General features: G+C 40.9%; 1 long non-coding RNA gene across 1 annotated transcript; it reads left to right on the top strand.

The window, feature by feature from the left end:
- Positions 1–2360: 2360 nt before the first annotated feature.
- On the top strand, positions 2361–4299 carry LOC145652037 (uncharacterized). Its single transcript, XR_014118216.1, has 3 exons — positions 2361–2439; positions 3056–3133; positions 4243–4299. It is a non-coding gene; the product is annotated as an uncharacterized LOC145652037 (long non-coding RNA).
- Positions 4300–22921: the final 18622 nt, after the last annotated feature.

Below are 22921 nucleotides of genomic sequence, written 5' to 3'. Positions count from 1 at the left end.
TCCCTCTTGATCTTGTCACAGTGACCAATCTCGTACATACACATATAATTATAACTCTGTATGTTTAAATACACACACACACACACACAGATCCGCACTGCCTTTCTCTGTCCCATTCAGGGGTCAAAGATCAGTGTATGTATACATGATTAGAGCGCTCCTGAAGCTCACCTGGTAGAGCAGGTACAGTAAGGTTTGATCCTCAGAGAGGACACATGCTGTCATATTGATGAATATGTATCAATCACTATAAGAGGATCTGCCCAGTACTGTAAATATGTTTATGGAAATATTACTATGCGATCCTGTGATGTAATTTAATGCAACTGTAAATACTTTTGTCAAGTCATGGAAAAACAGACAATTTTGTCTGTAGTATCTTTGAATAGTTTAAATAGTTTAGTTGCCATTTGTCAACATGTTTTATTTAAGAGTTCCCCTTATTGTTCAGGTTATTGTAATGGTGAGCGGTAATGAGGTGGTCGCATGTGCGGAGGAGAGCGAGATTTCTTAGGGGCAAATCCAGAGTTGTAGTCAGAGTAGTCCAGGGTCCTAGAATACATAACAAAAACAAGGGCTAGGATAACAAAGCCTAGGAAACACAAACCAAAAGCACACGAAGGCAAACAGGGAAAGCAGCTATAACAGAAAGAAGTAACATACGGAGTTAAGGAAATACAAAACAGCTAGAATCAAACAGGCTAACATAAACAGAGGCTTAGAAACAAAGACGAGCTTACACACATGCAATACATGCAATACATGCAATACATGCAATACATGCAATACATGCAATACATGCAATACATGCAATACATGCAATACATGCAATACATGCAATACATGCAATACATTCCACACAAACACACGCAATGAACAGCAAAAACACAGGGAACCAGACAGGGTTTAAATACTTGAACTAATGAACACTAAACAAGGCGCAGGTGCAAATCATGAACAGTGAAAACCAAAACAGGGACTGGAACAGGACTGGAAAAGTGAAACATGAGAAAGGAAACCATAGAGACGGACAATAGGAAGGACCAAACAAGACATTTATTCATGACATACATTCTGTTTCACAAGTGATGGGCACTATGTCCACAAACTGGACAACAGACTAAAGCAAACCAGGGGGAAAGAGAAGAAGAAAACACATCTGAGAAATTCATCTCATGCGATTGTGAATCCAGATTAGATTACAAGACACTTTTCTTGGTTTCTGTCTTTGAGGTTGTGATTACATTTTAATTTTTGCCTGATTTTACATTATCTACGTTTTGTCCTTTTACTGGAATCCCAGAGATGACCATAAACATCTTACGAGGCTTGTTTTAAATTTCATAGTTGAATTTCCTCTCAACTAAAACAAAACATTTATTTTTTTAAATATCTGCTGTGGAATTCCCTACATGTTCATGTGAGTCGGGTAGAATGTCAGGCTCTCTTGTTAATGCTTCCTTGATGTTTTTAATATGGTGCACCACCTAGTTTGAGTGGCTCACACCCCTCACTTCTACTCCTCATTCTCACCCTTCACTCCTATTTACTCTCTCACCCCTCACTCTCACTTCTCATTCTCACCCCTCACTCCTACTTACTCTCTCACCCCTCACACCTACCCACTTTCACCCCTCACTATCACTGCTCACTCCTACTCCTCACTCACCCATCACTCCTACTCACTCTCACACCTCACTCTCACTCATCACTCCTACTCCTTACTTTCACCCCCCTCCTCAATCTCACCCCTCACTCTCTCCCCTCATTCCTACTCACTGTCAACCCTCACTCTCACTCCTACTCCTCACTCTCACCCCTCACTCCTACTCACTCTCACCCCTCACTCCTACTCACTCTCATCCCTCACTCTCACCTCTCACTCTCACCCCACACTCCTACTCCTCACTCTCACCCTTCACTCCTACTCCTCACTCCAAGTGAGATACTAGTGATGGCCCCTACTGTGCCGAGGCTTCGGAGCATGTGTCGAGAGCTCCAGGAAGTCTTTTATGAAACATGTATCGAGGCTTGCTTCTTTAAGGATGAATGACATCACTGATGCTGCCTGAAACCTCACTGGTTCAGGAAGCATTTCGAGTGTTGGCACAATTTATGAACACACATAAAGCGCAATGGATCCATGCAAAATTTGCATGTTTGTGTTCTGTCAATTTGCCTGTGACATTGATGAGCTTGTTTTCATGGAGCCTGCTAAAAGGAAAAGGGTTTTCCCTGTATGGAAACACTTTGAGCAGATCTCTACAAATAAGGTATTGCACATAATATGCCTGTAAATAATGAAATGTGTTACTACTATAATATTCACAAGGCATTTTTTTTTTCCATTCCAAACCACTGGGATACAACAACAACATCTCATCTGTGTTATTGTACTTGTCATGTATAATGAGGGGGATAGAGTTGGATCCAGCCAAGGTGGGTATGGGTTTCCAATTTTCATATTTGTTAATCAACCATGATAATAATGACATTGACCACGATGCTACATTCATCACACACATCAAAAAATAAAAACAAAACATGTGCACATGTTCATGTAATGACTTCTGACATGCAAATACTGTAATTAAACCATAACCTAATTTAATTTTATTCACTGTTAACATTAATATGCATATATATATATATATATATATATATATATATATATATATATATATATATATATATATATATATATATATAAAATATAATGTGTATATACTGTGTATATATATATTTATATACTGCATTATTCTCTGCACCTTACATGTTATTTGCAGTTTGGATTGGATTACAAAGTGTAAAAATGACAAAGTGTAATCTAATCTTTACAAAGCAGTGACCAGAAAGGAAGAGCTGGATGAGGCTTTGGTCTTCATGATTGTTAGAGACACACAGCCATTTAGCACAGTTGAGGATAAAGGCTTCAGGGATTTAGTAGCAAAATTTGATCCAATCTATATTTTCCCAACTAGGAAAGTATGTGTGGTGACATGGATAAATTATGAGAGTAGTATTAAAAAAATAATATTTTCTTCCTTCCCTTTAGACCGCAAAGGCCATGGTTGAGACCAAATATCAACAAGAGAAAGAGAAGACCAAAGTTGAGGTCCAGAAAGTTCCTGCAGTGAGTGTGACAGCAGACAAACTACTTGGCTGTGACCTGCCATTTTATAGATGACAACACATGACTGAAGTCCACATTACTCGGTGTAGTGAAATTCCCACAGGCACACACAGCTGAAAATTTGGCCTGTGTGAAATCCTCTCTTATGGAAGAATGGGAAATAAAATCCAAAGTAACATGTCTAGTTACTGATGGCGCATCTGATATGATTGCCTGTGGTAAACAGCTGAAGCTGCATCATGCCTTCTGCATTGCTTACACCCTGAAAATAGTTGTTAAAAAAGCTCTTGAACTAACCCCAGTGCTGTCTGCCATTCCTACAAAGGCAAGGAAGCTGGTGGGCTATTTTAGAAGCAGCACAACTGTCAAAGTTAGTAACATTATTTTCACATTTGTTTACACATTGTTTTATATTGCTACATATGTAACGTTTAGGTTTTTATTGTTAAAGGAGAAGCTGGACCTTGTTCAAGAGCATATGGGAAAACCAAAAAAGAAACTGATTCAGGAGGTTGAAACAAGGTGGTACAGCAGCTTTCAAATGCTGGAGCGATTAGTAGAACTCAGGGAGCCTGTAAGCACTGGCAGGCTTACAAACTGGTATTCCTGCTCTGACCTCTGATGAGTACAATAATGTTTGTGAGCTCCTGTCTATACTGTCTCCTTTTCACACGGCCACTGTGGTGCTGTCAGAGGAGAAAAAGGTATCTGGCTCCAAAGTGGTGCTATTATTGAAAATGGTGGAAAAGATGCTCCAGGAAGAGGCAGCAAAGGCAACGGTCCCAGTAGCTAGTGAACTGGGAGAGACCTCATCAGGCTCCTTAGGGAAAAGCTCCACACAGCATGAGCATTATATCGCTGGGAACGCTGCTAGACCCAAGATACAAATCACTTGGATCCTTTATCCCAAAAAAGGCAGATGAAGGAATAAAACAACTCACCTTTGAATGTACCAATGTAATAGGGTCTAGACAGTCACATTCAATACCAGCTGCAGCTTCAACATCACAAGATGCTGTAGCTGAAAGACCTGGTTAATATTTTTGCATTGGATTAAAGTCAATTTCAGAGTTATGACCTCATTCATATTATCTGGTTTTGCTTCTCAGGAAACAAACTGTGGTGTGATTTTGATGCCACATTCATGGAGGCCAGAAGAACACACAATGTCAGTGCTGATGCCACAGTTGAAGTGCAGACCTGGCAGAACCGAACATCAGCAGAACACAGGATCCCCTCCAGTACTGGGAGAGGCAGAGGTGCATATATCCAAATCTCCACAGGCTTGCTGTGGGATACTTGTGCACCCCTGCTTTCTCAGTACCATGTGAAAGTGTTTTCTCCAAACCGTTGAGGTTATTTCCAGAAAGAGAAACCAACTGAGTCCAAGCACAGTGGAAAAAATATTATTTCTTAATAAAAGTGAATGAAGTCACCACAGAATTCGTAAGCATAACCATTGTCCCATCTTTGAAAAACACTGCAACAGTCTTAAAAACATCTCAACATAAACATTTCATGTCCTATTTGGTTTATTTAAACATTGACTGAAATCAACCTGTTTTTTGACAATAGTAGACCTCCAAAACCATTACCTACACATCAAAAACAGATTAGATGAATGAATGAACCACACAAAATCATATTAAGGTGTTTTTATTTCTATTGTTGGCAGTGACTATTCCCATGCTGTCACTGGTGCAAAACAGCCAAGAGATCCATCACAAATAGTTGAAATGACAATAAAGGTTTAGCCAGCAGGGGGGTTTCTGTGCACATAAATATATATACACACACACAGCATATGTGCATTTCAAACACACAGTCCATAAACACACTGTGGTGGAGGGTAACTATCACAAGACATTAAACTCATACTGTGTGCATCTGCATCTGTATCACTCCACCACACAGAAAACAGCATGAAAAACCTTCCCCAGTTTCCAAAGATTTCCAACTTTAATGTGTAGATTTGTAGAGAGACTTCAACGCAGTGAGTTATGATTCCAAAGCATGTGTAACTTGTAGAACAGCGTGTATCATATGTACAGAAATCAACTGCAGCTGGAGTCCTTTAGCATCATTTATTGTGCATGTGTTTTTTTTGTGGACTTCTCACTGGTACTCACAATTTATTATTACATGGGTAGTACACACACACACACACACATACTAACAAGCAATTTTTACATATTTATATGTCATCAAAGGTACAGAGATATTATTGTTTATTTAATGTTTCTTTTGAAAATGTTAGTTTGCTAATCGCAATGTCATGAAATCTTGTATCCTGTGTAAAAACCCCAGCTGCTGTGGTTGCTATGGTGACAGCGATGCTTGTTAATGTTAGCGCAGATCTTTTCGACATGTTATTATGTTGTTTTTTGTTGTTGTGATTTTCTATCTTTCATTGGTTAAATGATAGAATATGGGTTTTCTGGTTAAGTTTCACTTTCTAAATGTTTACTCGATTTGTAATCAACTCGTTATTTTTAGTATTTTAACATGCTGTTTGTAGTGGTTGATCATTCCTGTTCATATTTGTTATTATGACATTAGGCTACTTACGTTATTTATGTGACCTACAGGACATTGTTGTGCTGCGCTTAACATTACACAGCACAATATAGCAACTTAGATTTCCAGATGAAATTTTTTTTTTACTAACGGACCTTGAGGGGAGGAGAGTCTGCCAGTCTCTCTCTCTCACATGCACACACACGCACGCAATTTCATTTTTCCATGTTTTTACAGTAAAGGTTCACAGACCCAGTACTGCCGCTTGCCTCGTGATGTTAACAGTGCCAGAACAAAACGCAGCATCACAGCGAGTAGACAGAATTGTCGGGGTACACAAGCTGGCTTGGTATTGTGAAACAGTGCGGTTGTGCACAGCTGGATCTCTTGAGTTGTCGCGTATTTGTTCACTGAACGTATGGATGGACAGGTAGCTAGCTCACGTTAGTTGTAGGAACTAACCACAGCTTAGCTTGCTCTAGCTAGAAGTGTCCAATACAGCGATACGCTGTATAATGATCCCATAAACTAAACTTCATATCATTTTAAGCAACGGATCATCCAGCATATTGCAGAGAGGAAGAGCATGTTAAAGCAATGAACAAAAGAAAGCAAAAACATGAAGGCATTGTGTAAGGCATTGTTTATGTCTGTACCGACATATTCTGGAGGAGGAGCGGACGGCATGCCACACCTGCCCTCTATACTAACCTCAACTCTCTATTGCAGCGTGAAACTTTGGAGCATGGCTCCATCCCCCCATGAATATTTCTGCTCCATTCATGATGCTGGGTAAGAAACTGTGTAGGGTTATGCCTCCTAACATGACTGATATCAAAAATGGGCAGCTATCACATTTTTCTAGATGGCCCATGTTTTAAACCGTCTGATCGTTTCAATCGGTTATTCTGTCTGCTCTCTGCCTAACCTCATTTGGGAGGCTTACTTTCTCCCTTACAGGTCTGCTCAAGAATCTGAGCTGGTGCTGTTGACCAGGGTCTGCCATCTCCTCCGGGATCAGGTTGTCACCATCTACACTGATTCTCGTTATGCATTTGGGGTTGCTCATGACTTCAATAAGATTTGTCGCTCCGGGGGTTTTGTATCTTGGAAGGTAAGCCAATTTCTAATCCAGGACTAGTGTCTGCAATTTTGTCTGCATGTACACTACCAGCTTGGCTGGCTATCGTAATGATCAAGGGTCATGACACAACCTCTGAGTCTGACACGGCCACTGGCAATGCTTTAGCAGATGAGATTCCACGTTGGGCAGCTGTTAATGCCCCCTCATGCCCGTACACTATATCCTCGATGTGTGAAGCTGTCGCCATGTTTTCTCATTGCTTTGTGCCGAATAATATCAATCTGCGTTTCTTACAAACTCAGGGTACACAACAGGACTGCTCTCACTGGGCTGATTAGGGCTGTAGTCCTGATTAAAATGGTCTAATCCGTGACCCGGAGGGGCATGTGACCCAGAGGGGCGTATCACCCTTCCTAAATCTATTTTGCCATTTCTTGTGTGCTATTTTCATGGGATTTCACATATTGCACAAAGGGGGAGTGACGGCTAACATTCAAAAACAGTTTTGTATTCCTGCAAAACGTATAACTGTAAAACTCCTCCTAGATAGCTGTTTAACCTGTGCCAGAAGCAACCAACACAAGCCAAATATGATGCCTTACTGGCTCAAGAATATTCCTTTCAGTGTCTACAGATAGACTTTATGCACATTCCACCTTGTGGTCAGTTGAAGTACTTGCTAGTGATTGTAGACAGGTTTTCCAAGTGCACTGAGGCGTTTCCTTGTTCTAAGGAAGACTTTTAACAGGCCTGTCATCCCACTGGAACTTACGCTAACTTAATTTAGATTTAAAAAACTGATCAAAATGTTTCCTCTTTCATTTAAATCATCACATCCGTGTTCAGGGAATTCTTGCATCTTTATGGGACTCCCAGGAAGTTCAAGAAACCCGTGTAAGAACCCTGCTGTTCATACTGCCTTGTGTAACCCTAGTCAGATGTTTCTATCAGCAAGAATACAAAACAAAAAACAACAAAACTCCCCAAAACTGTGCAAACCATCATAAAACAATAAAGCTGTTCTAGGTACAGCTGCAATTTAGCAATTCCTGAAAAATGTATTTTCATCTCGATCAGTTCCACTCCTTGGTCCTCTGTGTTTCTTTGCACCTATAAGGCTTGTCTTGTACATATTGTTTGTTGGTGGAGTTGTTTGTGTTTACACTGCTTGTTTACACTCACCTGCTGTCAGAGGGTATATGTATTTTTTCTGTCATTTAGGCATCTGATAAAGTGAAAAAGGAATTAATCTACAAAACCAGTGGTAGAAAAGAGAAATTTTTTAAAACCAGAATTTATTTTTCACGTTACATTCTATATTAAATAAAAATACATTTACTTCAGATCTCAGGGCAGAGCTGTGTACTGTATGGCAAATAGTAAATTGTTAATACATAGATTTAATTAAGTATTTAATGCAGATCATTCGTATTGACTGAATGAACCTTTCACTCTTCTGTCATGTCTATCTGCCTAACTATCGTGTGTGTGTGTGTGTGTGGGTTTTTTTTTTTCTCTCTCTCTCACTCTCTCTCACACACACACACTCTCTCTGTCTCTCTCTCTCTCTCTCTCTCTCTGTCTCTCTCAATGTCACATTCTCTCACTCTCACTCTTGCATGCTGGCCTTTGGTAACATTGCCCTCCACCACCTGCACCTCCCGTTCTCCACCTGTACCTTGTGGCCTCTGCCCTCTGCCCTGTCCTGCCTTGCCCTGCACTGCCCTTCCACCCCACCTGGCTGACTGAGTGAGTACTTGGCCATTCCAGCCAATCCGAGCATCAGGGTCAGCTGTTGCAGAGGACAGACGAGTGTCACACAGTACACTGATCTAAGCCCTCTATTCACCCCTACACTGTTCTAAGCCCTCTATTCAGCCCTACACTGATCTAAGCCCTCTATTCAGCCCTACACTGATCTAAGCCCTCTATTCAGCCCTACACTGATCTAAGCCCTCTATTCAGCCCTACACTGATCTAAGCCCTCTATTCAGCCCTACACTGATCTAAGCCCTCTATTCAGACCTACACTGATCTAAGCCCTCTATTCAGCCCTACACTGATCTAAGCCCTCTATTCAGCCCTACACTGATCTAAGCCCTCTATTCAGCCCTACACTGATCTAAGCCCTCTATTCAGCCCTACACTGATCTAAGCCCTCTATTCACCCGTACACTTATCTAAGCCCTCTATTCACCCGTACACTTATCTAAGCCCTCTATTCACCCGTACACTTATCTAAGCCCTCTATTCACCCGTACACTTATCTAAGCCCTCTATTCACCCGTACACTTATCTAAGCCCTCTATTCACCCGTACACTTATCTAAGCCCTCTATTCACCCGTACACTTATCTAAGCCCTCTATTCACCCGTACACTGATCTAAGCCCTCTATTCACCCGTACACTGATTTAAGCCCTCTATTCACCCGTACACTGATTTAAGCCCTCTATTCACCCGTACACTGATTTAAGCCCTCTATTCACCCCTACACTGATTTAAGCCCTCTATTCACCCCTACACTGATCTAAGCCCTCTATTCACCAGTACACTGTAATGATACATTGCAAACTGCCCTGACTGCCTCTGTCTCAAATGCAGAGCTCCAGTGTAAGATCTGTCATCTACTCCACTAGTCAGCAGTCTGGCAGGAATGATCCACAAAGCATCAGCTATTATGGATCTCTGTATGGACCTCCATTCTCAGACGAGGACCATGGCAAGACTTTAAGGCCCATGCAGTCAAGAGTTTGCCAGTCTAAGACCACATCCTGTTTTATTAATGGACTAAACAAGGTACAGTTTGTTTGAGTCAAAACATCTGGTTTATGAAGCTCATGTGATACACCCATCATCTTTAACCCAAACTGGATCAACTGCACCAGTCGTTGAAGCTATGGTGGCATTCACGACAAATAAACAAAGAAGGATATATGACTGGAGGAGAGCAGCTCAAAGTGGTATGTGTTTTACTGCTTGCGGTGAGCTAGGAGAGTGGTGGATGTTGTATAAAGGCTTCGTCCTAGAGGGCCTTTATGGTGTTTTTTTGCTAGCCATTCATACCATTCTATTACTATCCAGTGATCCTTTAACAGCTCCCCTGTGCAGTTGCTTCTAAACTTCCAAACAGTTTCCTTGTATGTTCTCCAGGCCCTCTCTATATGCTGGGTGTGAGCCCCTGTAGGAGCATCCATGTATGATATACTGTGGTTAACTGTGTAATGTCTGTAGCCAAGCTGAGACAGAGCCTGCTGGTAGACACGTCACTCACCACTGAGGATTGTGGATCCCCTCCTTACATGCTGAATGATACGTGGCACTAGTTCCCTTCTGGACCTTCTCTGAACTAGGTGAAGAACTGGCTCTCTTTGTTTAGTATGGACAGCATTTTCACCCAGCATCCCAGAGACCCACTGCCTCCTCCACAACGCCCCAGCCATCCGCCCTCTTCCATACTGTGTAACATAAAACGTAAAGCTTTATTACATTTATTAAGAACTATTAACAAGATGAAAGAATTAAAGGTATGAAGCATGAAGACTTGTATGTCCATTATACATTATTAAGACTATACAAAATTCTATACCCACATAAAAGATGCACCTGCATTTCTTCTATGCCTGAAGTTACTCTCATCTATGACGGTGAACTGTCTGCATCCTCCTTTCCTTCTTCTGAGTTCTTCCATCGCCACCACACAAGCCTCTCTCACTTTCTTAGACATTTTTGACAAGAAACTTGAGAAAATCGGAAGGGACATAATAGTGCTAAATTTATTAAATCATTTAATAACTGTATTTAACACTTCCTTACTTAGATATTGAATGTACTCAGTAAAATTGTGAAGTTTATTCTTTAATTAAGTTAATTTGTTCATGTGAACTGTTCTGGTTATTTTGCTTCTTTTAATCAAACAATTGACTTGATTTGAATAAAACCAATTAACCTGCTTGTTACACATGGATGTTTGAGATTGCAACATTAAAATATTTTTTACACTACAGAAAGTGTCTAGATGTGCTGAACAAAAATCTGTTTGATTACAGTTCAAATGGCCACTCAGTTCACACTTGTATAAAGTAAGACACATAAGCCTGCGTGTGTTAGCTGCTCCCACCTGTACACATATGTCATCCCTTTGAAGAGACACTTCAGAACACTAAACACAGAGTTGTGTCTGATTGATCTCCTCGTCTGCCTTCCCCTGAGCACAGCACGTTGACACCTCCTGTATGAAAACAATAATATGTACCAGGATAGCGATCTGTACAGAGAGTCTAACAGTCTAGACCCAACGTTACATATGTTCTGCCTATTTAACACTGTTAAATTACTATTTGATGTTAGAATGTGCAAAAAATCACAATGAAAAATGCTTGTAATTAATCTCTGCATTCTTTAAGGGACAACGTTATTTGATAAAGTCTACGTTAGCTAGAAAGTTTAATTTAAGATAAAGTTACAGTAAAACATCTAAGTAAACTCATTAGCCTACCATTCATAGCAGTCCCAGCAGTCGCTGTTGTGTAGTTTCATTTTGTGGTGACAAAGATCGCATTTCATCTTTCTTTGTAGTACTTTCTTATTTTGCAGCCACTTTATTAATTTCAAATGTTTTCTTTTTGATTTCTTGCCCTCCATCAGCTTCCTCAATTTCTTCGGCATTTTGGCCCAATTAAAACCGGATACCTCCCCTTTACATTTGTTATACTGGAATTTATGGCATTCCAGATTATCATCAAGCTTTTAAACTTAACAATACAATGAATAATACATATAAATGTTTTTTTTTATATTGTGCATGTTTATATTCAGCAGACACATTCATATTTTCTGGACAAACAGCTCTTTGTGAATTTCATATAAACCATCAACAGTAAAGGTGGAGCGTTCGTGGACGTTGGAGTTCATTCAGGTCTGCGCCTCTAATGAGGAGACGCCGGTACAGGTGTGTTTGGAGTCGGATGACAGTGGAGATCAGCACAGCACCTGACACTCGTCCTCACAGTACACAAAGAAGAAGAGAGTTCACAGTTCAGAGAGAAAACCAGGGCAAAAATCATCAAAAAACAAAACAAAACAGCCAAGACACTGGAGAGAAATAAAGATGGAGAGGCTGGAACAGGTCAATGCTGTACTGTACTGTAGCTACAGTGCAGCTAAACTAGCGTTAGCTAGAAATCAACATTAGCAGATGTGTTTTCAGTAGTTTTCTTGAATACTAGCATTAGTGGGTTATGCTTGAACAACGCCATGGTAGTTCACCGTCTTTATGACCTTTAGTACATTTTATTCAGTATGAGTGGAATCTGAACACATCCGCTTTGTTAGATTACTCTGAAAGAAAGCTGTCGTACGTTAGCCAACTAGCTAGTAAACTAGCGCGACTGGAAAAGGTGCCGAACACCAGCTGACTGTCTCCGGATTACAGTGGAGATCAGCACAGCCGGTTTCTCCTGTTGTTTGAAGTTTAGCCCTTCGATCCGTTTTCGGTAGGTTTTACGCTCTGGTTCTTTACCTGGCTTTTATTCCCCGTCTACGTACGTCAAGAATGTAAAAGTGAGATTTAATGGGCAAAATTAGCAGCCACAACCGACCGACCGAACTAGCTCGCTAAATCGGTCGCTCGTCTCGGTCATTTATGTGTAAAATACAGAGTGTCTGACTGTCTGGCTAGATGACATTAAAATGGATGATTAAATGCACCCAGTTAGCTTGCATGCGTGTCTGAAGTGGTGCTTCACAACTCGAGATCGACCGTATTGCTGTATTTTCTGTATTGCAGACGTGCAGCGGTGTACCGCGTTCATTGTAAGTGTTCACTAAGCAAACCGCGACCGTGTCGGTACTATTCTATATGTGGCACTGATGTGTGTGTTCTTCTTTCTACAGTTTGGGTATCGACTAGGGATTCAACTAAGTAGCCTGTCAAAGATTTATGCGTGCGCATGTCGTATTTTGTCTCCACAGACGTGCGTGCGCACGATGTCTCTTCCTCTCGTTACCTTTTGGACAGAATTGGACTGCTCAGTGACCCAGCGTCAGCCACTTTGTCCAGGCCGTGTGCCTGGCGCTTTGTCCACTTCACCTGGCCGGTCAGACCATCGTCAGGGTGAACAGGTGGGTTGTTGTCATGAGGGACTACAGTGTCATCTAGGACGTAGTCCTCAGCAGCCCCGGCCTCATGGCCCAGACCCGTATTCAACTTTTTGAGTTGAATCAGCAGACACTGACCCAGTGCTGAGTTTACCGGGTTTTATATTTACCTTATTAGCACTGTGGACTATAAAGGCTGAGCACTAATAGGCTGGGCTGCATTTTTCGTTACGGGTACAATGCAAGGAACAAAAAGCAGGAACAGGATGTTCTGCACCTGAGCGTTGGCCAGTCCAACACTCCCATGTTGGCCCTGAAACCTCTCCCTCCCGTGCCGAGTAAGCTCCCAGAGCGTCTGACTCACGGGCACCCTGCTTTTGACTTTAACATCCAGCAGGATGTGTCTGGGTAGGCTTCTCAGCGTGTCCGAGGCCAGCCTCATCTTCCTCCCAGTGAGACCCTAGCACTAATGGATATGTAGATGTCGGAGAGTGATGTCTTATTATTGGTCTTATTTTGGCACAAATATATTTTACCTGGTTTTTCAGTGATAGACACTTCTGACCTTTTTTCAAAAATGCCGGTAACTCAGATACCACAGGTGCAAACTAAAATTAATTTCTTTACTCATAATGTCTTTAATCATATAGTCAATGTGTCAGCAATCCCTCTTCTGGCCAACAGAGGTCCTCCTAATCTGCAGTGCCATGGTATGAAACATTCATTGAAGTTTAGATTTTTGAGGAGTTCAATTAACTCACTGACTCAGTAGCCACGTGTTCTTGTACTATCTTAGTGTTTTTGAAGATGATCTTACATATAAAATATGCATGTTACACCATATACATAAAAGACACATTTTACATGCTTTTTATGTGTAAGACTCATCATCTAATTATAGGAGAAATATAATCTACTTGTGTGTTTATTATTTTTAAGTAGCTACTAGTATAAGGCCAGAATGGGAAATGGGAAATATTATATACTTTAACAAGCTTTAATATTACTATGCTTCAGTGTAACCAAAACCATATCTCATAGCTAGAAACACTACCAACCACAATATGAAAGTCCTCTGTAGTGACAGGTGGATCCTTTTGAGTTTCTCTCTGCACTGCACTGGCCAAATCTGTCAGCTTCTTCTGTAGCAGAAAACAAACACATAATACAACATCAAGTTGACAAGACATTGAGAACAGCAATTAATGACTGAGAAAACAATTTGACCGTGGATGTCTAAGCATTACATAAGACCAATTTTGTACTGATATATCAGCCCTTATTTATCTCTGATCATCTTTCAGACTGGGTCACAATCATACTTCCTTTTGTTGAGTTTTAGCCAATTGAGCCACAAAAAGTGAAGCTAAACAAAACAGAAAAAAGACCAGTTTGTTTCATACTGTTGAAAAGTTCACAGATTAGGTGCAATGTCTACAACCATCTTAAAACGTTTGACAACTGCAGAAAAACCTATGTTGTCAAGCTCAGTGAGGCCCACAACCGAAATACATACAGAGATATGTGTGACGTGAATAACAGTACACAAAGGCTGATTTTTGTTAATTTTCATTGGAAGATACTGTACATAATATATGTGACTGACAGATTCCCTAAAGAATGATTAGAACATTATTTGATGCCAGTTCTGTCGCCCCTTGTCTGGTATTCTCTGCCTTACTTCATTGTTCTCACCTGTTTTTCTCATTTGTAATTGTGTATATATACCTTGTGTTTGTGTATATACATATATATACTGTGTTCATATTGTGTATATACACAACCTATGTATATACTGAGGTGATAAAAAGAGTGTTTACAGGGAAAAGAGGTTTTTAACATTGAATTAGACATATTAATAACATAAAACATAAGGGAGTATAGAGATTCTGTCCTCTCAGTGTAACGCGAGTGCCGAAGGGTGTGGAGCAGGATGCACAGACTCTCTCGACGTGGACAAACATTTATTTACATAAAACATAAAGACTATAGTGGCATTCCATATAACACAAACAGTGAACATAGAGACACTTAACACTAACAATTTTTAACATTAACACAAGCTAGACAAACATGGTTACGAATGTTACATTTAGACATTAACTCACAAACAACATGCTACATCAACGATGACCAACAACACTGCACACACTGATGCAGGTTTAAATACACAAAGCCAAACAAGGTGCAGGTGTGTGCAGGCGTGGATACAAACAAAGATCCTGTCACTGCACGTGGCGGGCCAAACCACATGACTCGCGAGAGGCGAGCGTTCTGTTACAGAACCTCCTCCCAAGGGGCACGGCTCCCGACGCATTCTTCCAGTGAACACGAGTCTCAGGACACTGTGTACATGTACACACAAGCAGCCGCCTGGGAGAAAGGCAGCTTCTCTGTCTCTGTCAGGGCAGTCCGGTATGCCCCCAACAACGTTATGCCTGTAGATGTACAAAAGTTGTAAACACAAACAAACAATAGCGCCCACACACAAACATATAAGGCGCTGTGACATGGTGCCCGCTGTCTGCGCAGGCACCTTGTATGTGTCCGTGGCCTCAATGGACATGCGGGCGTGCACGCCCTCCCCGGTTCCAGACGTGCTACCTCCCCCAACGGTCCTCCACTCGCCTGCCACTCTAGGAGCATCCCAGCGGCGGTTTGCCTCCCGGGCTTTGGGCAGACCCCTCCAGTCTCGCTGGTGAGTCCACTGAAGGGAAGGGACACGGGCTTCAGCTCTGCCCGCTGGAGATCCCGATGGGTCCACCAAACCGCCCTCTTTCTGGTTGTTGTGGTGCATTTCGGTCTTCCTCGGCCTAGGCTCGAGGCCCCCCCCCCAGCCCACCCAAGAAATTGTTGGGGGTGTACCCCTCCACTTCCGGGGTGGACATAGACACCAGTCACGGTCCTCTCCCCAATCTGCTGGGATCCAGGCAGCAGGGCGGGGGTGCCTACGCATCTCCCGCTAGGAAGTCCGTCTTTAGCCGAAGGACCTGGCATCCTGTGGTGGTTGGTCATTCTGTACCGCGTTGGTCCGAGTGCCGAAGGGCGTAGAGCAGAGCGTAGACTCTCTCGACGTGGACAAACATTTATTTACATAAAACGTAAAGACTATAGTGGCACTCCTGTGTAACACAAACAGTGAACATAGAGACACTTAACACTTAACAATTTTTAACATTAACACAAGGTAGACAAAAATGGTTACGAATGTTACATTTAGACATTAACTCACGCACCTCCTGCTAGGAAGTCCGTCATTTGCCGAGGGAGTAAGAGTCCTGTGGTGGTTGGTCATTCTGTAATGTTGCTGCTGGCCTGAGCACCGTAAGGGATGGGCCAGGACACACAGACTACCTTGACTTTGTGAAACATTTATTAACATTAATCACGGAAAACACAAGTGGCAATCACATACAACTATAACAGTGAACATTATTAAACATTCAATATATCAAGCTGTACTCAGAGGCTTTCGGATGTCTCTGCAGATTTGTTAGCTAGGCAATAAATAATGAAAATGCCTCAGAGAGATAGAGAGAGATGGAACGAGAGGGAGAATGGACTCAATAAATCTCTCAGTCCATGCTTTTACTATTACTAGCTAATTACTTTTCATTTCCTAGCCTAGGTCCAGTTCAGACAGTGCACCATCTGTGTATAGCATCTAGCACCAAGGGGTTATTGAGCTGGTCCTTTCTGAGTTATGAAAGCTCCATCGATGAGACTGGCTGTGTGCTGGGCTGGTGACATAGATGGAAAACTGTATTGTTTTTGTCATGGTTTTAAAAATAATGCACAGTGAAATGTACTCCTGGGTCAAATTGCTTAGCTATAGTATGAATCATCTGATTAGGAACCAGATAAGTCAAAACAATGACTTGGGCAAGTGTTTAGGGCTCTAGGTCTCTGGTGATAAATATCTTGGTCAGCCCATTTAACAGTGTGTCTGTAGCTTTTCATTAACTTTTTATTGCTTATTGGTCACTGTGTATTGCCTTTTCTTACTACTCAGTTTGAAATATCAACAAATAGGACAGAACAAAACATTATCTTTATGCTATGGTCAACTAGTGTTACTGGCAAACCCAAAGAAATTGGTTAGAGTGGGGATGGTTTTGAAGTCGTATCAGCAAAAATTAGCATAACATAGATGTTTGTAACTTTGGGATTCGCCTGTCTACTGAACTTTTGGATGAAGAAGTCACGGAGCTGCTTTCTCAGTAGGACTCTGCTCTGAGTCTCCCTCCTTAAATGTAAGATATATTTTCTTCAGTAATTTGTGGCCTTTAGAATGGCTCCCTTAATTACAGCTATAATAGTGTACATGCCAGCTGTGTTGAATCGCACAACGATGTCAGAATCTGGCACAATTTAACTGTGGAACTAGGTGGAGAGAATCTGACTAGCAGTACATTGGTAAGGTTTGATGCATATCCCAAGATAAGTCATAAAGCCTTGAATAAAGATGAAGGCTAAGAGAGCAAAAGTTATGTAATTCTTCAAAGATGAATACTAAACGTACAATTCTGGCAAACCATGTCAATTACAATCCATTATACTGATGTGTTTATTTGATTCACTGGAAGACAACGAGTGACTTGTGTTTGGAACATAGTCTTCCTTCCCAAAGTTATACTGACTTCTTATTCTGACATTTTTTAAACATGTACAGACAGTTTTATTCCCTGGAAAGTAACATATACACACACAGACAGACACACACACAAACACACATATATCAGATATTTTGTCAACTTTCAAATATAAAAGGCAAAGCACTAATTTCAAATATAACAGTGTACTGTTTTTATTTTAGCTCTGCACAAAGAGCGTACAGCATGTATGTGCATATACGTGTACACGTGTGTGTTCAACCGTGTTATACACAATGCTGCAGTGGCCTGCTCTGCTTCAGCTTGCTCTTTACTGTGCTACACTTGACAGAGAGCTTTTCATGCTGCCTCTTGAGAATGTCTAGTTGGCTCTGCAGGTCCTCGCATGCATCCTTCACCTTCTCAAAATCCTGGAGCAGCTTCTTGTTTCTCAGCAGGCTGCAGCGCTGGTACAGGCGCAGATTGTCTGCACGCAGCTTGTCTTTAGCTATCATTACCCCTGCCAGAGCTTTCCGTTTGTTGCCGATCATTGCCTTTATCTTGGCCAGATTGGCTAGTTTGGCCTGGATCTCCAGCTCCACAAAGTTGATCGTTTCCTTGAGATGTGACTGGAACTGAGAGTGGAGGTACACAATACTGAGATTATTTTCTATGCATTCAAGACTCTACTGTACAATACATCTTCCCATCCTACTCCGTGGCAATAAATTTATTGCATTTTCAGTTTTAAATGGGGGCTCGAAATTTCCAAGTTTTGTGGTGGGATTTATGGGATGGGTCTTGTTATGTTTTCAAGTCTACTTGACAGTTCCATGGCTATCTAAAAAATCAACAGAAATTGCACCCACATTAGTCTTAATCTACTGAGTTTTATAGGACGTCATACCTGTCTAGTGCTGGTAATTCCTTTCTTTATTCGAATAATCTCCTCTTCATACTCCAAGATCATAGTCTTATAATTCTCATTTTCAAACTTCAGTTTTTCACACTTTGTCCTCTCCTCCAGTTCTCTAATAGATTCTTCCCGGCTTTGTACCCTCATCTGCAGCGCAAGGTTCCGTATTTTTGCAGCAGTGAGCTTATTCTCCGTCTTCTGCTCAGCTGCAAGGAGCCTTTTTACCTCAACAAGAGCTGCCCGCTTCCCCAGCCGCCGGGCGAGAGCTGCAACGACTACTTCTTGCATCATCATGATGAAGGCTTGATATTCACAGTCCCACTGCTTCTTCTTCTCCTGGCACCGGGGCCGGAGTTCTTCAACTTGCTGCTGGTAGAGCTGTGATTTGCACTGCCACTGCAACTTTAGGTCCTCTAGAATTTTTAGCTGGTCCTGGTAGCCATGGCGACTCCGCCTTGTACACACAGGCATTGGCACGTTTTCCCTTTCCAACCAGTCAGCTATTATCATCTGCTGCTTGCTGTTCAACTGGCAGAGTTCATCCCTTTCTGACAGGAGGCTCTGCAGAAGCGCTTGGTGTTCCTTATACTCAGCTTCAAGGTTACATCTCTCCATCTCCAGCTGCTCTTTGGAAGTTTCTATGTCATGACATCCATCCAGACCAGTCCTCTGCAGCTGCTCATATGAACCTAAAATTACAGGGCAGAGTTATACTAAAGAATCATCCAGTTATATTAATTAACAGATGGCAACAGCTGATTTTGCCCTCCTGAAATTGAGCTATGTTCAGATGAGAAGGCTCAGTTTAAAAATATATTACGACTCTTCATATGAAACCATGTGTTAAAAACCAACAGGAATGAATTGCCATGTAATTTTCTCTAGAATGTATAGACTTTATAGTTCTTTACCTTTTTTTCTCTGAAATGGTAGTGGATGGCTACCATTGATTGGAGGTAGAACAAGTTGAGCAAAATGTGTGCTGCCTCTAGTTTCTGGACTGTGCACACCCACATCAAGAGCCTAAACAAAGTATACAAGGTATTTTTCACACAAGAATCTACATACTGACACACAAGCACACATAACCATACACAACCTTCCATCATAGCCAAACAACGTTTTATTAAAATGTACTAAAAATGTATTTCTATTAGTTTCTTTCTTGAGGCACCAGTACAAATATTTTTAAGGTATCCCATATCATTTAAAGATTCAAAAACACATGCTCCTTCATTTCAGCATTTAAATAAAATGTGTATACACGTACCTGAACATTGTTTGCTTTCTGAGCACTGTGGTTTGGTCTTATTGGTGGCAGCTTTGTGCAGCCACCTTTCCTCTGTTCCATATCTACTGGCGCCTCTCGTCTTTTGATGTGAATTCTAAAGATCGATAAGCCTTTTAGTTTTTGGGGAACAGACCTCAGCCAATTACAATAAGCAGCAACGAAGCAATGAGTACTATTGGAATTGTGAAAGGCGTGATTAATGTGATAACTTGTGTGACTTCACAGCCCCTTTATTACATCATAATTATGCCACAAGTACCATCTCCACATCAATATCAACTTGCTAAACCTGCTAAACCTTGCACAGTTCAAGGTTTTTTCCCTTTAGATTTTAATCAATTTATCTGCTCATTCAACCACACGGAAATCAAGCCAACGTGTATCAGAAACAGTACACGCTGTATACATCACACGTGTAAAACCTAATAATGAAAGTTGACAATCCGCAAAGGTAGCTAATCTAGCTAGCCCAGTACTGCAGCTAATATTAGCTACCTATACTAGCCAGTTAACTCTATTGTAGCATCAGTACTTTTTAAACCTTCTAGTTTAAAATATTTTAATGACCGAGTATACGCACACACACACAGAGAGGAATACAACACCTTACATTATTGCAACAGAAGTAACTATAGCAGCAGCATTCCCCAGAGGAATACAACACCTTACATTATAGCAACAGAAGTAACTATAGCAACAGCAGTATTCCCCAGAGGAATACAACACCTTACATTACAGCAACAGAAGTAACTATAGCAGCAGTAGTATTCACCAGAGGACTACAACACCTTACATTATAGCAACAGCGGTATTCCCCAAAGGACTACAATACTTTACATAACGGGTATCCATAGCAATAGCAGAATTCTCCAGAGGCATACAACTTCAGACGCATATCCTGTCATTAATCTTGCCACATTGCATTACTTGAAGCACAAAACCTGATAATCTGAGATTTATCTGGGATTGGATAGGTAAAAGGCATACTTGAAACTTACTTGATACTTAAAGCCAAAATACCTAGATGTGCTTGCACTTGTTTTCTGTAGCCACCACCTTTTTTGTTGTGCGTGTCTGTATATGGTCTCATTAATGGGTGTGTAATGAAGACCATCAATAAGGAAGGTTAAATGGCTACTCTATCTTCTGTGCCACAGAGCTGGCTCTTTGATCTGGTGGTCAGGGCACATGTTTGTTATGGATGTGGATGTGGATTTGCTACCACACTGTCCTCAGCCTTCATGTCTTTACTTTTTTTTAAAGATTGGAGTTCTGTTATGGTGGTATGTTCATCAGACTTGAGGTGCTTGTTAAGGCATCATACAATTTTTTAAAACAATTAGATCTGCAGCAGATTATATTATTTGTGATACCTTTAAAGGGTAACGAGTCAGACTGTCAGCGCGTGAATCAAATGAAAGCATACAACATAAAGCATACAGTCGTGGCCACACATTTGAGACTAGCACACATTTTGGTTTTCACAAATGTTGCTGCTTTAGTTTTTATGGCAGCAATTTCCATTCTACATCGTGAAGAGTGATTAGATGAATTGCAATTAATTGCAAAGTCATTCCTTACCATGAAAATTAACAATCACAAAAATTACTGCATTCAAGCCACTGCATTTCAGCCCTGCCACAAAATGGCCTGCTAACATAATTTCAGTGATCATATCAGCTACTCACCACTCTGGTGGGTTTATTTGTAAACATATCAGCTACTCACCACTCTGGTGGATCAAAGCAGATAAAACCACACAAGCTGAGGTGTTATCCAGCTAGGAGTGTGTCTTTAGCTAAACCCCAACTTGTGGTAAACACCCACGTGCGGTAAACCCCATTTTATGGTCATAACATCTGGAGCACGTCACGCCGTGCTGTCACACATCTGCACTGAAGGCTTCGGCGCGAGCCTACGTCTTGTGTTGTGATCATCCATAGGGGTTTCTTGTTCTTTTAGGTAAAAATCTAAAATAAATGTGTTCTCCATCTTAATTAATCATATCTTGGCTCTAATGCACCTAAAGAAAATGTGTGTTAAGGCATATGTAGAACAGAAAAGTTTCATTTTTTGGAAATTCAAACCTTCCCTTTTTCTGTTAAATCCACTACATTTATAAAGATCACTTTCTTAGCTACTCATAAGGAAGGTGGATAAAATATAGAGCAATACTGTGCAAATAGCTAATCAGTTCACTATAGTATATTTTGAGATCACATGAAAAAAAATCTAATTATCAATTCACTGTGATATTCTTGGAAAACACTTTGCAACATATTCAACATATGACAGCAATGTTTTTACTGTAGGAATTTGGAGTATTTGGATGGCAAGCTTGTGTAAAATGTCTCTTTGGATCACTAAATACATAGCACATATTGAATCTTTATAAAATAAACAGATCAACTAATCCATTAAATTCGTGAAATACACTCTCTTATGTAGTTACTTTTAGTATGACTAAGTTGTTTTTACTGTAGAAATTTGGAGTAATGGGATGGCAATATGCTGTTAAATGTGTATTCAATTCACTATATATCACTACTTGAAGCTCTATAATAGTCTGAAATAGTTGCATGAAACAGTAATTTCGCATAAGTGGCGGTATTCCTAACGGACCTGCTAAAGCCACAAGCTACAGGAACCGCTGTGGCTGTGGTTAGATATCTAGACACAACTCATAATTTTAACTAATCATCCCATCGTAAATATCTTAGCCAGGTTAGCGCCTGGCCTGTATAAGAAAGCTAGCCAGCCTAACTAAAATATCGTAGCCAGCAAACTGAAAGTAACGTTTACTTGGAACTCTGCTGAATATTGGTATCTTATAGGTTAGTTAGACTTAAGATAACCGTGTAGCTGTCCTAATATTCATGAATATTATCCTATGAGAGCTATCTATGCAGTTAACACTAGCTTACTATATTACTAGCTAGCATTAGCTGAACAGTTATATATAGTTAAGGTAACAACCGCAGCCGCATATATCTGAACTAACCTTGTTCAGATGACATTGTTGTGTTAAACAGGTCACACACGATGGTGTGTGTTAGCTATTTTTATTACATTACTGTTATAGAAGCACCAAACCAAAATAATTTTTAGCTGGGTGGCTAACTGTTTATTGTTATGCTAACTGGGCGTTTTCACAGATGTGCCTTTACTCATACCAGGTGAGAAACAGCTGCTCACTAAGACTTTGACCTTTTGAGTGTTTCGCATTTTCCTATGGTATTGGTGAGGTGGCGATGGATCAGAGCTTCACAACATTATTGTGCTGTTAAGTGT

This window comes from Electrophorus electricus, chromosome 1, assembly GCF_041902795.1.
Source record: "Electrophorus electricus isolate QZ-2024a chromosome 1, ASM4190279v1, whole genome shotgun sequence".
NCBI lineage: Eukaryota > Metazoa > Chordata > Actinopteri > Gymnotiformes > Gymnotidae > Electrophorus > Electrophorus electricus.
The sequence above is the reverse complement of the archived record's forward strand: the minus strand, read 5'-3'. Positions and strand labels throughout refer to the sequence as shown.